General features: G+C 35.0%; 1 protein-coding gene across 8 annotated transcripts in view; it reads left to right on the forward strand.

The window, feature by feature from the left end:
* PHF3 (PHD finger protein 3) overlaps positions 1–24,166 on the forward strand; it is a 76,987-nt gene that overhangs the window by 18,306 nt on the left and 34,515 nt on the right. The window contains exon 2 of one of the 8 annotated variants that reach the window (XM_025419150.3): positions 23,179–23,371. The exons of 6 other annotated variants lie outside the window; for them this stretch is intronic. The gene's annotated coding sequence lies outside the window, so the exon portion shown is untranslated. The remainder of the gene's footprint in view (positions 1–23,178; positions 23,372–24,166) is intronic. One more of the 8 variants, XM_035698166.2, reaches the window with a different exon arrangement.

The raw sequence follows: 24,166 nt of genomic DNA on the forward strand, positions 1-24,166 counted from the left end.
TACCAATGCCCTTTGCCAGGTGGAGTTGTTCCCTTTTGTCTCTAGGCCGTGACTTTTTCATTCTTTGTTTCACTAATCTTTTCTGTTTCATTTTCTTTTCATTTTTCAAAAATGTGTTAAATCTTTCATTTGCTTTTGGGCTTCCTCTTATACTTTGTTATTATAGGCTTTTGCCTTTTATTCCTTTATTCTTATTTTAGTGGGATTTAGTGAAAAAGGGGAGATAAAAGTTTGCCCTTGGAGCCAATGACTCTTAATTAAATCAGATAAAATGTCTAATGGCTAGTAATTCCTGCCTAAGAATTTTGGAGCCCTGTCCATTATTATCTTGCCTTTATCAGTGTAGAATTTTATCCTCCTCTTGATTTCTTCCATGGTCAGTTTGCAATTGTTCCCTTCCTTTTAAGATTTCTTAAACTGTTAGTAGTATTAATTGCTAGTTTTTTTGTTAGTAATAAAGCTGTTAACAAACTTCTCAGACTTTGCAGGTATATTAGTTTTCCAAAGAAAGAGAAATCAGTAGGGTTTGTGTTTATGTATGTTTGTGTATTACATAGGGAGAGAGAGATATTAAAATTAAGATTGTTTTATTATAAGAAATTAGTTTATGTGATTGTGGAGGCTAGCAAGCCTAAAATCTTCAGGATAGTTTGGTAGGCTGGAATCTGAGGGAAGAATTAATGTTGTATCTTGAGTCTGAAGACAGAATTCCCTCTTATTTGGGGGACCTCCATCTTTTTCGTAAGACCTTCAGTTGATTTAATGGGGGCCCATCCATGTTATGTAGGATAATCTGCTTTTTTCTTTTTAAATTTTTATTTATTCATGATAGTCACACAGAGAGAGAGAGAGAGAGAGAGGCAGAGACATAGGCAGAGGGAGAAGCAGGCTCCATGCACCGGGAGCCCGACGTGGGATTCGATCCCGGGTCTCCAGGATTGCGCCCTGGGCCAAAGGCAGGCGCCAAAACACTGCGCCACCCAGGGATCCCGATAATCTGCTTTATTCAAAGTCTACTAGTGTAAATGTTAATCTCCCATCAAAAATATATTCACAGTAACATTTAGATAGGCATTTCTGTAAGTAACTGGGTTCTGTGGCATAATGAAGTTAACCATCAGAGCAAGGTACCAGACTGTCAGAACATGATAGATTATTCTTTGAACTATTAGTACTAGTTTATGTATGTTGTCACGAAACTAATCTCAGGATTTTTGAGAAAGTGGTTTCCTGGGGAGTTTGCAGGCAGAGGTAGGTTATAAAGCTCCTAGGTCTTTTCTCTTGTAAGTGATTATATATAAAGGAAGTTGATAGAATAGCTAGTATGTGTGAATGTTAATGTAACAAGTACTGTACAAAAGTACTTGGCCAGCATTGTCTCATTAACTCTTCACAAAAACCTTGAAAGCTGTAAATATTATTAATCTTACAGCTAAATAAACAGATTTTGAGTCTCATTAAGTAATTTTCCAAGTTCACTAGATAAGATTTCTCAGTCTTTCTGCCTTCAAGTACATGAGTGCTCTTGAGATCAAGGCTCTAAACTGTACCCCAAATTTCATTTGGCTTCATAATTCAAAAGTAGAATAAGGAGCTTTTTTTTTTTAAGCTTCATTTTTAAAAGAAAAAGGAGATTTTCTTTCAAAGAATATGGGATTTGTAAGAAAGATTTATGAATGCCTGATATAGCTCTTTCCTATTAAAGACCAGATGTTTTAGAGAGAGATAGTCCTTAACCAGTGATTTTAGTCAATTGTAAATCCTAGAAAGTTGCTCTAAGGATGTGATTTTACTCTGTGTCAACAGATAGAAGTGTACTACAAGCTACATCAAACCTTTAACAGGTAGAGTATTGTTTTAGGATAGTATTCAGTTAGTATTCAGTAGACATAAGAAAAAAATCTAAACGCTCCTCATTTTACAGTTGAAGAAATTGAGACTTAAAAGTAAATATTTACTTAAAGAAATTTTGTTAAAAGTGGGTTGTTTTTGGCTTTAGTCACTTATTGTGTATTTCGTATCAGGTAGTGTGTCAGACAGTAGAAATATATATATATATATAACGTTAAGTAAAACAAAACTCAGTTTCTCTTTTAATGGCATTTAAGGTTTAGTATAGAAGTATTTTTTCTGATGTTTTGAGGATACTTAATAAGTCTAGTTATTAATTTAACATGCACTTACTGGGAGAGGTAGTCTACCATGGGTCTTGTGTGTTCCTGAATGTTCCTGCTGAGTGTGCCAAGAATGCAAGGTCTTAACCACTCTGAAACTGGGCCATTTTTTAGAGTTGTGTTTGAAGCAAGCAACCTTGAAGAATAAGATAACATTTATTCCTTCCACCCCACTCCCCCCTTATCCCAGACAAATTGCAGGCTTGCTTACTGCTTACTATGAAAACAAATTCCCCACAATGTTCTTCTCCTGTATCTCAGCCCACTGTGTAGGCTCACCTGTTGCCCCTGTGGACTTGGGGGGGTGGGGGAGGGGGCAAAGAGAACTGACAGCATCTTGGTCTTGCTGCTTGCTCTGCTATGATGACAGAATTCTTTGTCTCTGACCTAGTAGTCTTTTGTCAACACCATGTATCAATAATAGGCTAGTTTTTTAGTTTTGCAAGTAGGGTAAAATCCCAGACCCTTCATGTTCTCAGAATGTTGAACTCTGTTCAGAAATGATAATATGAGGGCTTACCAAGCACTTTAATTATTAAAGATGGAAAACTAATTTACTTACATGAAGGCAGGGATAGCTCTATCTCTATATACGTTGTGGTGTTCATACAGGTATTAGAATAGTACCTAGCCTAGCACAGAGCAGGTGTTCAGTAAATTTTAATGGAGGGGGGGTGGGAGAAGGGACATACAAGGAAAGGAAGAAAGTGGGGCTAGGTACTGGGACCAGAAGTTAGGGTAGCAAATAGAATGTTTGCTGCAGGTGTGGCACAGCTTTGGCTCTCAGGTTTCTAGCAGTCACTGTGGAATAGGAAAACCTTTCAAGGTGAAAAATTAGTCTTAAAGTAAAAACAAATCCAATATCCAGGAAAAGGAAAATTTCTGACACTAAAACTAGAAAGAAATTTTATCCAAAGTTTTTTTTTTTTTTTTTTTAAGGTTTTATTTATTTATTCATGAGAGACACAAAGAAAAAGGCAGAGTTCTAGGGAGAGGGAGAAGCAGGCTACCTCTGGGGAGCCTGATGTAGGACTCGATCCCAGGACCCCAGGATCATGACCTGAGCCAAAGGCAGATGCTCAACTACTGAGCCACTCAGGTGTCCCATTATCCAAAGTTTTGTCCTAATGTGTGATACAACTTAAAAATTCCTTAGCAACATACATTCAGTGAACATGGGGGTTTATTCTTATAATATCCCTCAATATGTAACCTCAGTATGAGTTGTATCACAAGGACTAGAATAATGGTCTGACATAATCCTATGTTAGATGTTACACTACTTTCAAACAGCGTATTCCTTGGATATCATTTCTTACACTAGATTTTTAAATGTATTCATGTGAAGGTGAGTTGTATAATACTGTCTGAGAACTGATGGGAATGCAATTACCTTTTTTTTTTTTTTTTTTTTTTGCCAGCCTAAATGCATAGACATAAACTTTATAAATAAACAGGGCTGTGTATGGGATTGTGTAAATTTAAGAGCTCTGATGGGAGTATTTGTTTGAATAAGAGGCTTCTCTCCCTCCCTAGCAGAGGAGGTCAGAGCCATTATTTTCCTCAGAAAATGATTTTTGGATACTCTGTGAGGTGTAAATGAACAGGAGAGGCCTCATAATTTCAGACATAAATGAAGATCATATAGCACAATTTTTGTTTTATAGCCCTTGTTTTAAGTAGCAACTTGAGTAAAAATAATAGATTCTACCCTCTTTCATTGCAATCGATTAGATTATTCTTGGTGTTCTCTTCTAGTCATGGGAGGATTGTATAATCTCTTGTGGCTATTTTCACTATTATTACTGCCTCGATTCCTATGGAACTCTTTAGGCTTGTTCTTTCTACTTCTACCCTAGCACAGAAGTAGGGTACTTTTCTCTCCTCTGTATGTATTACCTTAGTCGGATAATGTTTTGAAAAGATTTCTTAACTGGAGCTGCTAGTGTTACTATTGTCCTCTGCCATCTCTTCTCTAAAATGCTGCCTTTCTTTAATTTTGATATTTTTTCACAGTGCATTTTGAATGGTAATTAGTTACGAAACGTATAAAGAGGTAAATTGTTATGGGATGATTAACTAGAAGTTTATTTACTAAAGCAGAGAGCTATCCAAAATTGTTCTAAGCTAATTGATCTAATTCCCTTTTTCCTGGTAAAGGTATTTCCTGAAATCAGACCCTCAGATTAGGGTGAAAGCATTAGTTGACTTGCACAACTTTAGTAGGTACCAATCCAGGAATACAGTGTGAATAATGCCCCCTTAAGTTGAGTGGACAGCTGACTGGGATAGTTTACATTTATATTTAAATGTTTTTACTTAAAATTACGCCTGATAATTATTTAATTACATTGTGGTTATGTTAATAATTTTTGATTAAATAGGAGGAATGTGTCATATTATCAAATCTCATTGGAAGACTACTAGCTTGAAAAACTAAAACTAGACTTCAGAAACAAAAAACAAAAATCTAGACTTCTGTCTGAGATGATTGGACTACCATCACCTAGTGGTGGTGTACTCTCATAGCAAGAGAAGAGAAAAATACCTCCTGTACTTTGAGTCACAAAGGCAAGGTATTTTTTTTTTCTTCCTGGAGCTAAGTATAGTCTTAATTTTAAAATATTTATCACAGGAAATAACTTTTGTTATTTAAAAAAATGTAAAATTTATAAGATTTGGATGGCACAGTATTTTGAAGAGAATAATGTCAGATATTAATGATATCCTAATTATGTTAAAGTGTAGTTAAAATGAAGAACTTAAAAAGGAGTCTGTTCTGATGTACAAATTTGAATTTACCTTCCTCATTTAATAGGGTTTGGAATGGTCAGATTTTCATATTAACTTTCACATGCTTTTTAAATGTATACTCTGTTGAATTAAAATAATAAAGTGAGCCTGATCTCTGAGGCCTGGTTTTGTGGAGAAGTATGAAAGAGAAGTGTTGTTTGCACCCCTATCCTGGTGCATTTTGAAAATACGTGATATGCTTGTTTTTGACTCTTATATTTTATTATCTGAATTCTCTTACCTTTCTGCCTCTTCCCAGCTGACTTCCTTTTAGCCTTTATCTGTGAGTTTTTCTCTAGAATTAACTGCTTACTCTATTATCAAAATTTATTTTTACACCTTGTCTGTGATTTCAGCTCATAATTTAAGCAAAGTAAGCTTATCACATTAGTATCTGCCTGATTTAGGTGTGATTGGTTACAGTTCCAGGACTGTTTATATTATTAAAAATAATGGTTTTTTTTTTTTGCATATAAGACCTTGTTATTTTTAATATGTTAAAATATAATTTTTTCTGTTAATCTTTAAAGCACTTTTCTTAGTTTCCAAGGGATAACATTACAACATACCACAGACTTACTAGTTTAAACAACAGAAATTACTTTTCTCACAGTTATGGAAAGTAGGAGTCCAAGATAAAGATGCCACCAAGGTTTTTTTCCTTCTAAAACCAAAAGAGAAAAAAAAAAAAAAACCCAAAAAGAGGATGTTTTCTAATGTAAATGATTTTATAGTTATTGGATTTTTGTGCATTCTAATGTAGTGGGCAAAAAAGTTTAACTGTGTGGATGATGAATAGTATTCTTTGGGCAGAAATGCTAATATTCTGTGATTTTGCAGTTTAAAAGACTAGAGTCTTAAATTGATAGTTTAAAGTGGTAGCAGTTGGATTAAATATACTTATTTCTCATAATCATAGAATATTTGATATATGCTAGATGTGTGAACATTCATATTTAGCTTATTAATAACATGAGATGGTTTATGAGAAGCTCTTAAATCTTTAAGGTAATGAATTCTACTTTGTAATTTAACAGTAATTTTGGTATAAAGAAAATTAAGGATCCTTGAGCAAAGGTTTCTTGGCTTTGGTTTTGATCTTTTGTTCCTTTGTCTAATTAATCCTATAATTTTAAATCTTACTGATTTTTCCATCTGTAAGAAAAATGAATAATGAGCTCTCATTTTGCTGTCTCTTGATTTTGCTATCTCTTGAGGATGTTGACCAAAAGGAATTCTGATACAAGAGTGAGAGCTGCATCTGCAGTTCTTAACGAGATCTCAATGTTGAGACAGTTTGGCTGACTTTTAGTGACCCTGGAGAGAGATTACCTTGTTTTAAGGCCCTATCCTGGCTTACCTTCCCTGTCCTAGTGATTAGTGTACCTGCCAGCCAGAGGAGTTGAGTTTCATAATTCTTTGGTAGTGGCAGATTTCAGTTTTTAGAGAATTAGGAAAGCCTAATTACCTAGATTCCCCAAATCATAGACCTAGGCATCCTAGGCCTACTTACTGATCATAGAAATATTTTCCATATTCTAGGCTCTGTTCCTTCCCTAGTCTGTTGCTGTGATAGATTTGGTTCTCATGAGTTGTGATTTACTGGGTTATCTTGATAAAAATTTTTGGCTTTTTGGCCTAGGATTAAGTTCATTTTGGGAGTGACAGAAAATTGGTGTGAGGTGGTATCTCACTGTGGTTTTGATTTGTATTTCCCTGATGGCAAGTGATGCGGAGCATTTTCTCATGTGCTTCTTGGCCATGTGTAGGTCTTTGGTGAAATTCTGCTCATGTCTTTTGCCCATTTCATGATTGGATTGTTTGTTTCTTGGGTGTTGAGTTTAATAAGTTCTTTATAGATCTTGGATACTAGCCTTTATCTGATATGTCATTTGCAATCTTCTCCCATTCTGTAGGTTGTCTTTTAGTTTTGTTGACTGTTTCTTTTGCAGTGTAGAAGTGTTTTATTGTGATTTCAAGTCCCAATGATTCATTTTTGCTTTTGTTTTCTTGCCTTCATAGATGTATCTAACAAGAGATTGCTGTGGCCAAATTCAGAAAGGGTGTTGCCTATGTTCTCCTCCAGGATTTTGATTGATTCTTGTCTCACATTTAGATCTTTCATCCATTTTGAGTTTATCTTTGTATATGGTGTAAGAGAAAGGCCTAGTTTCATTCTTCTGCAGATGGCTGTCCAATTTTCCAAGCAAGGTTTTTTTTTTTTTTTTTAATAACAAAAAACTGTTGATGACATTCTGTAACTGTAAAATGTTGAAGGCAAACAAGTGGTTTAAGAGTGCTGACTCCATCACTTATGGAATTCTCACTCTTCTCTCAGGATATCTCTAGATAAATTGTGACTGACATGACAAGGATGCTAGTGTCAGCTTGATTAAATATTGGTGAAGTTTAATTTCTTTTTAGTTTTTAGGTAAGTTAATATACGTAATAGCACTTCATTCCCAGAGAGAGATTGATTGTTTGTATGTCTTTAGATCTGTATGCCTCCTTAAGAGACCATTTGTTTAGTATATACTTGAAGTCTGATGAAGGTTGTTATAAGGATATCTGTTGAAATGGTATTTTATTTAGAGGCAGTATCTTTTTAATGAATACTGACCATTTTTTCATATTTTTAAAGAGTTTTTGATAAATACCTGACAAACTTTGACTTCTAGCTTCATAAAATGTAAATATTTGTAACTCATTCTGGGTACTTATATCATCCTTGACTTCATCTTAGTTTCTTACCCATATTTTTCTTTTGTTTAGTTTTTTTTTTTACTTTTTTCTTTTTAAATATTAGCGTATTTGTATGTCTTTAGGTTGTCATAATTGGTGCACAGATTCAAAAAACACATTGTGTTATACTTTTTTTTGATGCTCATATCGTCCTTTTTGTTTCATATGCTTAAATTGCCCCAGATGTAATCAGTGTATTAGTGTGTATTGATATCCAGTTGTATACATTTTTGTAGATAGAATTTATATACATTGGCTTTGTTACAGAGGTGGAGTGCTTTTTTTTTTTTTTTTTAAGATTTTATTTATTTACTCAGAGAGAGAGAGAGAGAGAGAGGCAGAGACATAGGCAGAGGGAGAAGCAGGCTCCTGATCAGGAGGAGCCTAACACGGGACTTGATTCCCAGGACCCCCGATCAAGACCTGAGCCAAAGAGGGAAAAAACTCAACCATTGAGGCACACCCAGGCATCCCAGAAGTGGAGTAGCTCCTTATTTCTTTTTTTCATTCTGGGATTGAATATTTAAATTTTGGCCTTAGAAGCATATTTTCTTATTTCACGGGTGTAATTACAGTCAATTTCTTGATAAAAGATTTCCTCATAAGCAGATGTCACAAAAGTACATCTAATATGTAAAAAGAGGTCATTTTGGTTAGCTGATCTGTTGATAGGTTTTGGTAGAAAAATTTTCCTAGTTTTAAAGTTTAACATTGATAGAAATGCTTTATTTTTTTTATTTTTTTACTATTTACTTATTTATTGATTGATTGATAGAAATGCTTTAAATCAAATTTGATACACTTTAGTCACAGGAGAATTGTCAGATAAATGACCTTGACTACTGGACAAGCAATATTGGCCTATTTATTTAAGATTTTATTTATTTATTCATGAGAGACACAGAGAGAGAGGCAGAGACACAGGCAGAGGGAGAAGCAGGCTCCATGCAGGGAGCCTGATGCGGGACTCGATCGCGGGCCTCCAGGATCACGCCCTGAGTCAATGGCTCAACCTCTGAGCCACCCAGGTGTCCCAGTATTGGCTTTTTAAAATAGGTATTTTTAAAAGATTTTATTCATTTATTTGAGAGAGAGAACATGAGCAGAGAGAGGGGCTGAGGGAGAAGCAGACACCCTGTTGAGCAGGGAGCCCAACTTGGGGCTCAATGTGGGCCTCTATCTCAGGGCCCCAGGACCTTGGGATCATTACTTGAGCCGAAGGCAGATGCTTAACCAGCTAAGCCACTCAGGTGCCCCCGATATTAGCTTTAAAAAAAGAAACACTGATGATTTAGGAAAGTAATTATCCATATAAGATAGTCCCCAAGAAAGAGGTAGTTTTGAAATGCTTTTTTTATTTTAACTATTTTGGGTGGGTCATTTTCTAATATGTGTTGCAGAACTCTTTTTTTAAACATCAGTACGGTGAACATGAATTTAGTGACTGTTGACTGAATTATCTTAGGAAATAAACTATTACATCATTATTAGTGATATACTTAGATACTGTTTTAGTAGATAGGGCTTTTGGTCTCTACAGTAATTGGACCTGAGGCAATATACTTGGAAAAAAATTATTTTAATGATTTATTTTTCCTTTTAAAAATAATAATGTCTTTGGAATGATTAGCATGTCTTTCCCAAGCTTTGAGTGTATTTTGTTAAATCTCAGGAAAATGAGATTATTAAAAATACATGAAATAAAAGTAAGGGGGTGCATGCTTGTAAACAAAGATACGTATGTGTATCACAGAAAAAATAAACTTTATTAAAGTAGTTTTTCACTGAGGCCTCTATTTACTTTTCCTTAGGAAGGGCTTTAGATTTAGACTCTTTGCTGAAATGAACTTGGTAAGGAATCACCCAGTCCAAAATTGATCATAAAGGCCTAGAGAGACTCACTGAAATAAGCAAGTATGTACTGACTTCTAAACCTACATTATGAAATGGAATGAGATATGCTTTATTATATATACAGTTGCTTTAAGGCTAAATACTTAAAGTATTAATTCATGTTTTGCTCATTAAATTGAGACCTTTACCTAGGAATATTTATCAGTATTTTTAAAATTCTTTTGTTGTGTTTTTCAAGTTGTAATAATTCTCATATGTGTTCTAAATTTATTGCAGAGTTGACAATGTTTTTGAGTTACAGCTTTTAAATTTGTGTTATTGAAGCATAATTGGCATATAAAATTGTATGATATTTAGACTGAATATCATGGTGATTTGGTATACATATACTTTGTGAAAGGATTCCCCCATGTAGTTAATTAATACATCATCATCTGACATATTTGTGTTCATATTCATATTTTTTTGATGAGAACATTTCACTTAGCAAGTTTCAGTTTTGCAGTAAAGTGGTGTCAATTATAGACATCATGTTTTACATTAGATCCTCAGATCATACTCCTTTTATAGCTGAAAATTTGTATCTTTTTACCAACCTCAACCTCTATTTCCCCCGCAATTGGCATCTATTATTTTTAGTCTGTCTCTATAAGTTTGATTCCACTTTTTTTTTTTTGATTCCACATATAAGTCATACCATGTAGTATTTGTCTTTCTCTGTCTTTTCCTGACTTATTTCAGTTGGCATAGTATTCAGGGTCCATCCATGTAATCCCAAATGACAGGATCTCCTTTTCTCATGGCTGGATAATATTCCATTGTGTATGTATGTGTGCGTGTGTATGCGTATGTGTATATCTACCTAGATACACACCACATCTTTATCCACTCATCCATTGATGGACACTTTAGTTTCTTTATTATGGATATTGCAAATAATGCTGCAAATATAGGAGTGCAGATATCTTTTTTTTATTTTTATTTTTATTTATTTATGATAGTCACCCAGAGAGAGAGAGAGAGGCAGAGACATAGGCAGAGGGAGAAGCAGGCTCCATGCAGCGAGCCTGACGTGGGATTCGACCCCGGGTCTCCAGGATCGCGCCCTGGGCCAAAGGCAGGCGCCAAACCGCTGCGCCACCCAGGGATCCCCAGATATCTTTTTGATACCCTGTTTTCGTTTGGTTTGGTTAATGTACCTAGAAGTGGGATTGCTGGATCATATGGTAGTTCTATTTTTAGTATTTTGAGGAACTTCTGTAATGTTTTCCATAGTGCCTATACCAGTTGACATTCTTACCAACTGTGAACAAGGGTTCCCTTTTCTCCACATCCTTATTAACATTTGTTATTTTTTGTCTTTTTGAAGATAGCCATTCTAACAGGTGTGAAGTATTATTTCATCTTGTTTTTGATTTGCATTTATTTCCCTGATGATTAGGGATTTTGAATGCCTTTTCATATACCTGTCCATTTATTTGTGTGTCTTTTTTTGAAAAATGTCTATTCATTTCCTCTGCACATGATTTTATTGGATTGTTTTTGGCTATTGAGTATATATATATATATATATATATATATATATATATATATTTAAAGATTTTATTTATTCATGAGAGACAGAGAGAGAAGCAGAGGGAGAAGCAGAGGGAGAAGCAGGCTCCCTGTGGGAAGCCTGATGCAGGACTCAATCCCAGGACCCCAGGATCATGACCTGAGCCAAAGACAGATATTCCACTGCACAGCCACCCACGGACCCCAGGATCATGACCTGAGCCAAAGACAGATATTCCACTGCACAGCCACCCACGTGCTCTCCGCTCCTATTCGCTCCTATTCGTATGCTTTGGATATATGCTTTGGATATCAACGCCTTTTCAGATACATGATATGCAGATCTTTTCTTCATTCTGTAGGTTGCTGTTTCATTTTGTTGATGGTTTTCTTTGTTGTGCAGAAGCTTTTTAGTTTGATGTAGTTCCCCTTGTTTATTTTTGCTTTTGTTGCCCTTGCATTTGGTGTTAAATCCAAAAAAGTATTGCCAAGGCTAATAAAAGGAGCCTGCCCTTGCAGGAGTTTTATGTTTTCGTGTCTTACATTCCAGTCTTTAATTCATTTTGAGTTGATTTTTTGTATGGTGTGAGATAAAGGTCCATTTTTGTTCTTTTGCATGTAGCTATGCAATTTTTGTAACACTATGGAAGAGAATGTTCTTTCTCCTTTGCATATTCTTGTCTCTGTTGTCATAGATTAATTGATGTAAATGCATGGGTTTATTTCTGAGCTCTCTATTCTGTTCTATTGATCTGTGTGTATTTTATTGTTTTGATTGCTGTAGCTTTTGTAGTGTAGTTTGAAATCGGGGAGTGTGGTGCTTCTAGCTTTGTTCTTCATTTTCAAGATGGCTTTGGCTATTTGAGGTCTTTTGTGGTTCCATAGAAATTTTAGGGTTGTTTGTTATATTTCTGTGGAAAAATGCCATTGTAACTTTGATAGGGATTGCATTGAATCTGTTAATTGCTTTGAGTAATTTGTGGAAATTTTAACATTAATTTTTTTTTTTTTTTTTTTTTTTAATAGGCTCCATTCTTAGCTTGGAGCCCAGCAGGGCTTGAACTCATGACTCTGAGATCAGGAGTTCAGTGTTTAACATTAATTCTTCTAATCTATGATGCAACATCTCTCCATTTATTTGTGTCAACTTCATTTCTTTCATCAGTGTCTTGTAGTTTTCAGTGTACAGATCTTTTACATACTTTGTTAAACTTATTGCTAAGTATTGGTTTTTTTTTTAAGCAATTGTAAATGGAAGGTTATATCTTTAATCTCTGTGTGATAGTATACTTGGCCAAACTTTTAGAGACTTTATCATTTATCAGTTCTACAGAGAATTTAGTTCCTATGCATGTGTCCTGATAAAAAACCCTCCTATTGTGTATCTTTTTGAGTGAGTAGATTTTTGATGTTGTTATTTGGTTGTTCCATGGTAAGATACATCTGATCTTTGTTTTCTAAACTGTTAGCATTCTTTTTTCTGAGTCCTGTAACAGGTTGAAGTGCAAGGTGTCAATCAACACTACTGTTATGGAATAGAGGTGTTTTATTCTGTTTCTTTGCTTGCTAAGGATAATTTCCTGATTAGAGACTAGTTTAAGGTAGAAATTCTAATATCTTGAAATGGAAACTTGGGAACAGTGACATTTTTACGTACTTTCATGCAGTTCATTCAAACTGTGCGCAAAGCTGAGGACTGTGTATTCTAGGTGTGTTCTAGGAACTAGGGATGTATCATAATGACAAATTCCTGCTCTCATGAAGTTTACATTTTATTTACTATTATGTAAAATTAAAAATCTTCTCTTGCGCTGTTACAGATTAGAATATTAAGTCTTACTGAAAAATATGTAATCCTCTAAGAACTTTTTCTCTTGGCTTCATTTGTTTTTGGTTTTCTCTTATATTTGAGTAAAAGTGAACCAAACATCTGGTTATAGAACAAAGTGCATAATTGAGATCTGATTCATTGAAATGGGAAACTGAATAAATAATGGTAAGATCTGTATAACAAGATGGTTAAGTTGCATTTTTTCAAAACAACTTTTGTTTTATGGTGTCATTCTTTTTTTTTTTTTTTTTTTATGGTGTCATTTTTAATAGCATTCTAGGCATCTGCTATCCCACCAAAAAAGAAAAAAACCTAAGAAATAAAGATAAAATTAGATAACCAGAAGCAGTCCTTAAGCAACTAAGTACTCCCCAGTATTCCCTAAACACTCAAGCTCATGTTAACAGTGTTTACCTGGTCACTGTAAGGTTTCCACAGTTAGCCAGTGGGTAGCCAAGTGCTTCTTCTCTGTGCCTGTTTTTAGAACCATGGTACAGAGCTAATTCATGTGAAAATTTGTTAATGTGCATTTTGATCTTCCTTAATTTCATAATAAGTGTTTCCTGGTAGTTTAAAAAAAAAACTTTGGTATGATTTTAGTCCTTATGTCCTATATTTAGATATTTATGAAATTAAATTTTCATGTTTTGAGATTAGGTTTTTATTTTTTTGTTTTCCATAGGCATGATTTGTAATGTTAACACAATGAGACATTTACTCTACTTTTTGTTTTATCTCTGGTAGAATTGAAGTCTGTACACATACACACACACAGACACACACTGTCAGATCTTTACAATTGAATTTCATCGTTCTCATAAATCATGGTTTGGAAGTTCATTTTATATACATTTTTATATGTATTTGTCATATATTTGCATTACTGTATTCTTTTGCTCTTTGCTTACAGCAAAACTCCTGGAAGGAATTTTCTGTGCTCTCTATATCCAGTATCGTTCCTCCAAATTCTGATTTTGCCCTATCTAACTCCACTGGATTATAGTTACTATCACTCTGCCAGATATCAAGGCCATTTTTCTTTTATCAGTGGCATTTAATTCATTTGATCTCTGACCTTGAAATGATTTATTCACTTGATTGGTTTGTAACTCTCTTCCTTATTCTTTCATCTTCCTGCCTTCTTTCTTTCAGTTTCTTTTAATATTCTTCTTCATTTTCCTGACTCCTAAACATCGGAATATCTCAGTTCAGATTTTAGATATCTTTTCTTTTTCTATAACTGTTGTGCTGATTTTATCCAGTTTTATTACTTAAAACCTTTTTATGGGGTGCCTGGCTTGCTCAGCTTAGTAGAGCATGTGACTCCTGATCTCGGGGTTAAGTTTGGGCCTTATGTTGGATGTAGAGATTACGTAAAAATAAGATCTTAAAAAATACTCCTTATGATTAAGTGTGTGTGTGTGTGTATATGTGTGTGTGTGTGCATATATATATGTATATATATATATATATACTTATATATGTATCTTTAGTCTCAACTTCTTAATTTCTAAACTTGTATGTCTATTGGGTATCTTAATTAATGTCTAAAACTAAACTCAGTGCCTACTTTCCTACCTCCTAGTTCCCCTTGTACCACTTCTTCCTACAGTCTTTCCCATCTGTATAAATGGCAAGTCCTTCTTTTGAGTGGCTTAGCAAAAAAAGTTTGAAGTCATTATTTACTTAATCCTTTTCTTTCACATTTTCATATTCAGTTAGTCAGCAAATCTTGTTGGCTTTATTTTCAGGATATCCAGAATCTGACTAATTGTACTTCTCATTTTTTTCACTACCACTGTGGTCTTAGCCATTACCATCTCTCACCTGGATTATCCCATTAGTCTCTAAGTGACTTCTCAGCTTCTGCCCTTGGAGATTTCTTGTTCTGAAAAGAGCACCAAAAGTAATCCTTTACCAAGTTAGGTTATACCACCCTTGTGTTCACAGTGCTTTTGGTAACTTTTCTATTTCACGCAGAGAAAAAAAGTTAAAGTCTTTGTAGTTTAGACCCTTCTTAGTTTCTCTTTACACCTCTGCAGTTTTACCTGCTATTCTTCCCCTCACTTTCCCTAATCTAGCCACACAGACCTGCCTCCCATTCTGTTCTGACATCCTAGGCTGTTTCTTCTTCAGTCTTAGTGTTTCTAGAAAGCTGTTGCCACAACTGGTGTAGGTTTTTGCTGTGAAGTCATCTCAGCAGTGTCCTCCCCAGTCCCTTCTAGACTATACAGTGCCTTTTTGGGAATTAGAAAAAGACACCGTTTCTTCTGTGCACTGCTTGGAGAGCAGCAGAGGGGGGCCTAGATTTCAGTCTTTGCTTTAACCTTTGGGTCAGAAGCTGTTGTGCAATAACCAGTACAAGTGTCCCTAACTTTCCCTGGGTATTCTTTTTTCTTTCTTTTAAAAAAAGATTTTATTTATTAATCATGAGAGACCCACAGGGAGAGGCGGAGACACAGGCAGAGGGAGAAGCAGGTTCCATGCAGGGAGCCCAGTGCCAAACTTGATCCTGGGACTCTGGGACCACGCCCAGAGCCAAAGGCAGATGCTCAACCGTTGAGCCACCCAGGCATCCCAGGCATCCCGTCTGACCTTGGGTATTCTATTTAAAAATCAAACCCATTCTTTGTTCCCCTCTCCACATACTCTTCTTCTTTTTCTTAAGTGTTAAGACTTAGATAATATGGTAAATGCTTGTTTCACTCTTATTAAAATGTAGCTGAAGCTTTATGGAAACCGTTTCTAAAAATTTTGCATTTTATGGAAAACATCAAACAAAGCAGTGAGAATAGTGTAATCAACCTCCATGTACCTGTAACTTAGCTTAAACAGTTAATAGTTGGTTTTATTTCATTTATACCCTACTCCTTACCTACCCCCCTGCCCCAAGATTATTTGAAGCACAGCCCAGAAGTCCTATAATTTCATTTGTAAGTATTTCAGCATGTATCTTTAAAATACAAGGATTGGGGTGCTTGGGTGACTCAGTTGGTTAGCATCTGCCTTCTGCTCAGGTTATGGTCCTGAGATCCTGGGATCGAGCCCCACATTGCATTCCCTCTGCCCTTTACACCCCACTCATGTTTTCTCTACTGCTTACTCTCTCAAATAAATAAAAAATAAATCTTAAAAAAATTCTTTATTTTAGAAAAATAGCCACAATATTATTACCCAGCCTAAAAGTTCTTAATATTGGGCAGCCCAGGTGGCTCAGCGGTTTAGCGCCACCTTCAGCCCAGGGTGCGATCCTGGAGACCCGGGATCGAGTCCCACGTCCAGCTTCCTGCATGGAGCCTGTTTCTCCCTCTGCCTGTGTTTCTGCCTCTCTCTCTCTCTCTCTCTCTCTCTGTCTCTCATGAGTAAATAAGCAAAATGTTTTTTTAAAAAGTTTTTAATATTTTTAAATTGAACTTTCATTTTTACCCAGTTCCCTAAACATTTTCTTTAAGTTTGAACTGGAATTGAAATAAGATTAATACATCCAATTGGTTAGTATGCAAGTATGTATCAGTCTATATAGGTTCCTTCCCCCCCATCCCCTTTCTCAATATTCATTTGTTGAAGAAACCAGGTCATTTCATCTTAACTATTCTGTATCATTGGTACCTAGAATAATCTAGGCCAACATGTGACATATAATAGGTACTCAGTAAATATTTTTTTTTTCTCAGTAAATATTTTTAAAGGAATTGACTGAAAGGTAAGTAATTTATAGTATTCTAGGATGGAATTAAAATGTTAAATTTTTAGGGAATGATTACCATCTCACTTTTACATTAGCTTGATAGAATGATCTTGGCAATAAGAGAAATTATTTAGACAGTTGAGAAGGGGTCAGATGCAGGGCACTTAGGGCTACAGAAAGTTAGTTGAAAAAATCTTCCAAGATACATTAATAATTGCTACCATTTAAGATCTTATTATTTACATACCATGCACTGTCTTAGAAGCTATGTAGTTAATTCAGTTTTTACAGCAATCTTTCAATGAAGAGTTCATGTCTTCATTTTCCCAGTGAGGTAATTGAAGTTTAGTGGGAGAAATGGAGAAGTGGGTCCTGGGCATTAATGTTTTTCCTAATAAATTTTTAGAAACTAGAGACAACTCTTTAAAACCGTGTGCATTTATAACTTTGGTAAAAAAAAAAAAAAATAAGTGGCACCAATGATACTATTTCCCTGTACATAGAAAGCATTTGTTTAATGTGTATCTTTCTAGCTTCTTTTTCTAGAACTATTTTATATGAGATGGATTGGAAAATGTGAATAAGAAAAAGGAAAAATCTCTAAAATAACCATTATTAGCATTTTGGTGTATGTTTGGGGTGCGTGTGTGTGTAAGAGAATATACAACTTGGAAAACAATTACATTATACCACTTGCAGTTCTTTCCTTCATACAATGCCTGTTTAGCATACTGAAGACTGAAGATTTGCAGTGGAAAATACTGTTCTAATTTGCTTTAACCCAGTGTCTCTCTTTTATACTTGCTTGATAGAAAATCACCTTTCCAAGACATACTAATAAGTTTTACCCAAAGTATGAAGTTGAGTTTGGCAAAAGTTGAAATATTTGTGCATGTTTAAATATAAGACTTTAGAATGTGTTAAATTATACATTCTAAATTTGATGATTTAGAAAGGATGGATAATTTGATAGTACTAGAGTAACTGAAGACAGCATTCTGAAGAAAAATGAGCTTAGATTGACATCAAATAATACTAAAATAAGGTAAACAAGGGAAAATACTTGCATCAGGTAGGTAACATAGATATTATATAAAGAATTCATAAACATTGGAGAGAAAAGCATCTTTAAACCTGAGTGGGAGAATAGGCAGAGCTAAAGAAATACAAAAAGGCAGTACACATATGTGAAGTGTTCAAGGTTCTTTAGTAACTCTTTCTTTTAAAAATCTGAAACTGCATGCCAGTGAGTTGTTATTAATATGAAGCTCTTTGTACTGTAAATTCTTTATAATCTTTACGGAAAACTATATGATGAGATATATAAAATAGTAAAATATGTATATTTTCATTTTTTGACTCAGTAAACCTATGTTTTTAAAGGTCATTGGTTTTTTTTTTTTTTTTTTTTTTTTTTTTTTTTTTTTTTTTTTTTTTTTTTAGATTTTATTTATTCATGAGAGACACAGGGAAGCAGAGACACAGGCAGAGGGAGAAGAAGGCTCCATGCAGGGAGCCCGATGTGGGACTTGATCTCAGGACCCCTGGATCATACTGAGCCAAAGGCAGACACTCAACCACTGAGTCACTCAGGCGTCCCTATTTTAAAGTTTATTGTAGAGAAGGAATTGAAGAGGAAAAAAAGATGTATGTGCATAGTAGCAATATTTGTATTTCTCAAGTTAGGAATGTCTAATATCAAAATGATAAATTTACCCCAAATGGTTCATTTTATGTAAACATACAACCTGATATATATCATGCCACAGCTTCTTTTAGGAATGAATAGGTGTATCATCCGTGAAGGAAGTAACTCTCACTGAAAGGAATCTAAATAGTGGCTGGGTGGTATTCTGCAGTATTAGAGGAGAAAGCTGTGGGGCCTCTGTTAGGAGGACATACCCATATAATTTCTTTTTCTACTTCATCAGTCCTGTAAATAGATCCCTAAAGCTTCTTGCTGCAACGGTGCAGCATCATGGTTTTAGGTTTTTCTCAAGTCTGATACTTAATGCCAACTTTTGTAATACAGTAAATGTTGAGGAACTAAAAGTAGTTGAGATTGGCCTTTGTACTGCCAGCATTAATTAAGGCATGTCAAAAATGAAGAATTTCTTAACTGTATTTGTGGTTCTCTCTTTTATATGGTATTAAAGTGATTTAAACTAATTCTAGTTGTTGAGAAATTCAGTAAGTTTAACTCCAAATCATTTGGTTTTATTTTATCTGATTTACCTCCTCTTCCCAAAAAGATAGTTTGGAAATAGTCCGGAATAAAGTAATAGTGTCAGGAGGACTTCACATAGACTTGACTGGCGCCAGAACTCAGCAGATTTAATAAGGGCCATTTGTGGATAAGGATGGGAGGAATTTTAATGTGATCTGAACGCAAACTCAAGGATTTCTGAGTATAACGGTATATTTTATGCCAAAATTTCAAAATGAGAGTGGCATCGAATTCTGGAAATCTGGCAGGGAGGAAAAAACATTGTTTTTTTTTCTGTATGGCATGACCATACACTGTCTCCTAAAGAATGTGGGCCATTGCATTGTTTTGATAACCCACAGTTCCCATTTTAGTGAATTTAAAAGGTGGATATCAAATACTTGTGGCAGGAGGGAGGAGATGTGGGAGGTCCCTGAGAATAGGCAGTGTTGGTAAAACAGCCCAGATTCTCCTTTACTTCTATTCATTTTCTTAGCAGAAGCAGTTGGATTAAACTGTTTAAAACACAAATACCTAATTGGGAGGGTTTTGCCACAGAGTTCATTCTGCAATGTGAATTACTTTAGTCAGATGATTGGATTAGAAGAAAGAAATTTCAGATACTTTTAAAAATTTGATTCGTTCTAGGGAGAATTGAAGAAAAGCAGTGAGGAAGAAGGAATACATAAGTTTTGATAGTGGATATCTAAGGGGGGGAGACTGAAACAAGTTAATAGAGGGCTTCCTAACTTCCAAGCGTTTTATATATATTAATTTAATTATCACAGTAGCCCTCTGACCCACTAGTATTTTCTCTATTTTATTGAAGAATTTGAGGCACAGAGAAGTTAAGTAGGTTCTTTACTTGTTGGGGGCCTTGTTCAGATGAGAGCCCTGGAAATATTAGAGACCATGTAGAACTTGATTTAATGTAAAGATGGGCTTTTCAAGGTGAAGGAAATGTGTTGCCAAGTAGAGCAGAAGTATAAAAAAGGCTATATTAGAAATTTCAACTCTGAAAAATATCCCAAATGAAATCTTAGGTATTCTAATCATAGGTTTTTGATTTAGGGGGTTTTTGTATGATGGGACTGCAAGGCATTACTTACCCTTTAAGTTATTTTCTAGCACATACAAACATGCAGTATCTTTGTTGATTTTTCCCTTCCTCCCCTTTATTTTCTCTATCTCCCACCCCACTCCTCCTGCCCCACTCCTCTTTTTTTTTTTTTTTTTCCAAATTCTCTCTCCCTTCCCATTCCCTCATCTCTGTTTCGAAAGGTGATTCTCCTTGCCTCACCTCCTTCCATTTCCCTTTCTCATTTGTCATTTACATAGAAAAACCATCTTTTGTCCCTTTAACTTCCTTGTTTGTCCACCTTTGTCTTTTACCATTAAACTTCTTAAAAATAAAAGACTGCAGTTGTCATTCTTTACTTTTTTTTTTTTTTTTTTTTTTTTTTACCTCTTGTCATTTCATCCTCTGCTTAGGTGTGTCAAATTAGTGGATTTCCTCCTTCCATTGTTTTTCTCTGTAACAATAACCTTCCTGATCTGTACTTCATTGAAATTCTCCTTAGCCTTTTTTTGTGTGTGATGTTGTATTACCTTGATGCTTCTTTTGCCTGCTCTTTTTCTTTGTATCATCAGTATATCCAAAAAGTGAAGTCAGTGCCTCACTTCCATATTTATTCTTTCCAACTTCTTTCTTTTGGTGAGAACCTTTTTTCTTTCACTCATTGACATTTAAAATTTCCTGCCCCCCCCTTCCCTAATTCTTATGCTCAGCAAATATTTCTGGAGTGTTTCCTGTATTACCAGGTTATTATTCTAGGTTCTGAAGTTTCAGCAACGAATAAGAGAGTGACTTGTAAGCTTACATCCTAGTGGAGAAGATAGTTAATAAACAAATATTTAGGTAGTGTGAAACATGTTTTAAAGGATAAAGTACACTAATGGTCAGTAGGCAGTGATGGGAGCGTATGCTGTTTTGGCTAAGATTGTTATGAAAAGTTTCTTTGAGAAGACGATATTTGGGTAAAACTTGACGAGAGTGAGTCACATGGATATCTGGAAGAAAAGCACCCTAGGCAGAGGGAATAGCAAGTACAAAGACTCTGAGATGATCTTAGGTTTTCCTGTGTCAGCAAAAGCCAGCATGACTGGAGTAGAGTGAGTCATAGAGAAGTTGACTGGGGAAAATCTTAAGATCCTGTGGTCTCTGGCTAGGATTTTGGATATAAATCTAAGTGCCATGGTAAGAGTTTGGAGGGTCTTGAACAGAAGAATGATAACAAGATATGACTTCATGTTTTAGAAGGATCACAGTGTGACTGTGGGAAGTAAGCTGTGTGTGTGTGTGAGAGAGATGAGTGTATGGGGAGTGTTTGTCAGTAGAAGAACCTGAGACACTGTTATCGTATAGATTTGATAAGAGATAATGGTAATTTGAGTAGAATGTTAGCTGTGGAGGTGGTAAATGGTTAGATGAGTGATAGATTTTATTTATTTATTATTTTTTAAAAAAATTATTTATTTTAAAGTGTGTGTGTGAGAGAGAGAGAGAGAGAGAGAGAGAAAGAGAGAGTGCACCTGAGGTGGAGGGCGGGCAGGAGAGGGGGGAAGAGAGAATTCTCAAGCAGACTCCCAGCTGAGTGCAGAGCCCAATGCAGGGCTGCATCCCAGGACCCCGAGATCGTAACTTGAGCCGAAATCAAGAGCTGGCCTGCTTAACCCACTGAGCCACCCAAGCATCCTGAGTGATTATGTTTTATAGATAGAACTAGCAGAATATGCTGATCATTTGGATGGTGGTATATGAGGAGAAAGGAGCTAAGTTCTAGAGTTATGGGTTTGAACATCAGGGTAAATGGAGGTTCCAGTACCAGGAATATCTTAAGAGGGGCAGTTTTATTGAAGAGGGATGGGTAGAAGCAGTGTTTATTTTTAGTATGCTAACCTTGAGATACCCATTAGAGCTAGTGGAGATGTCAAATTATATACTCTTCCAGAAGTCAAATGTGAGCTTGGAGCTGGAGAAAATAATTTTGAGTCATCCAAGTGTAGATGGTACTGGATGAGATCACTTAACAGGTTTTGTGTGTAGATAAAGAAGAGAGATGGGGAAGGACTGAACCCTTAAGTCCTCCAGTGTGTAGATCTCTTCCTCAAGAAAAGGAAGCACTATCAAAGGATATTGAGAAGTAGCTAGTGAGATATAGGAAGTTGTTGATGTTCAAAAGCTAAATGAGAAAGGGATTCAGGAAGGGGAGATGGGTCAGCTACACGGGGAGGCTACTAGGAAATGGAGTAGGATAAAACCTAATAATTGACCTTTGGATTTGGCTTTCTAACTCCCTTTGAGTTTTGCTTTGCAATATAGCCCTGAATTTCAGAACATACTTTTTCACTCCCTGTCAACAAACATTATTAATCAGGCTTCAATTGCTCTTCTCCTGGACTATTTTCCTCTTTTGAGTTTTTCCTTTTTCTCTCCTGATTATAATACAAAATACACACTGATTGTAGAAAAGTTGGAAAACACAGAGACAGTAAAACGATATAAAAAACTTAAATTCTTTGTCTACCTTACCACTAGAGATAATCACTAATAACACTCCAGAGCTTTTTTTCCCCTATCCATTTCTATTTATGTATGTTTGTAATGCATATATTGTATATATGCTTTTATATAAAATTGATATGAAAAGTAGTCTTAAATCTATTTATGTATGTTTGTAATGCATATATTGTATATATGCTTTTATATAAAATTGATATGAAAAGTAGTCTTAAATTTTCCATTTTTGAATGAATATTAAAAATTTTTTGAGAATGTGTGTGAATGTGTCACAGCATAAGTATTTCATCATGATGAGCCTTCTGACTGAACTTCCCGGTCATTTCTCCTCTAATTCTATCTTAAGTGAGTCCTGATGCATTTTCCTGAAGTGTATTCTTCTCTAAGCTTTCAGGGTGTAGAATAGTGATTGAAGCATAGACTATTTTTGAGAGTAATACATGCATATAGCAGGAAATACGGAAAACAGGAAAAAAGTATATTATCTTTTATACAATAACATAATTTTCATCTATTTTCTGCTAATCTTTTTTTCTGTTTGTCTAAATGTACATACACATGCATTTGTTTTTTACTAACAAAGATCACAGTGTTTTGTAGCCAGCTTTTTTTTCCCATAATTTATTCTATTTATAATTTATTGGTCAAAGTATATAAGCAGTTTCATTATTCTTGTTTGTTGTCAAAGTGCTCTTCAAAAAGATTGTACCATTTGAAAGTATATTTATAAAGAATTTTGTTCTCTTTAAATTTTAGGATAGACCACTATCTTGTTGAGCTCTTTTAATTGAAGTTCTTCTTGGATACAAAGATGAGGACTAGATAACTTCTTGAGGTTCCTTCTAACCCCTAGGATGAAGATAATAACTAACATTTGTATAGTGCTCTAAAGTTTACAAAGTGAGTTCTCATACATCATCTCACTTGATCCTCACAACAGCCCTGTGAGGTAGGTAGGACAGGTATTGTTATTCTCATTTTAGAGATAAAGAAACTAGTAGAGAGGTTAAGTGACTTGGTCAAGTTTTATTTAAGTGTTTTAGCTGGGATTTGAATCCAGGCCTTCTGATCTAAATAATCACATTCTTTTTACAAGATTTCATATAGCTGCATATTTAGAATTATATATGTCAGCTAGTTAAATAAAATTGTTATATATAGAGATAAACCCAATGACAATGTGAATACAGTGTTTATATTTTCTTTAGTGTCCCCCGATCCTTTCCCATATTTTCTCCCTCCCCATTTAATGAAATGCTCTCTCATTTGAGTAGAAGGTAATTTAATTATATAGCTATGCACCTACCATTTTACTTCTTAGCATTTGGGAGAGGGGAAGTTAGATGATGTTTTTCATTTCTCTCTGTGTATATTTTTTTGCTACCACTTAAAGGTGTACTTATATTACTTTCTGCACATGTAGTATAAAATCTTTAAGTAATAGAATTATACTTAGGACTAGAATCTTTTGGGTCTAGCATCAAATTAGAATCACAGGCTTTTCAGGGCATTAAACTTTTATACTACTCTAACCAAAATTGGGATAATTGAGTATTTCAAGTGTAGTTGTTTATGATGTTCACAGAGGTACAGTGCATAAAAAGTGAGAGTGACAGTGGAGGTCAAATCAAGAACAATCCTAGCTACTCTGACTAGTTACCTCATAAAAGTAATAAAAAGTTTGTAAAGCTGAATTGGGAGCTTGATAGTGGCAATATCACATAATAGAAACAGACCTAGATTT

Source organism: Canis lupus, chromosome 12 (assembly GCF_003254725.2).
Source record: "Canis lupus dingo isolate Sandy chromosome 12, ASM325472v2, whole genome shotgun sequence".
In the NCBI taxonomy this organism is placed as follows: domain Eukaryota; kingdom Metazoa; phylum Chordata; class Mammalia; order Carnivora; family Canidae; genus Canis; species Canis lupus.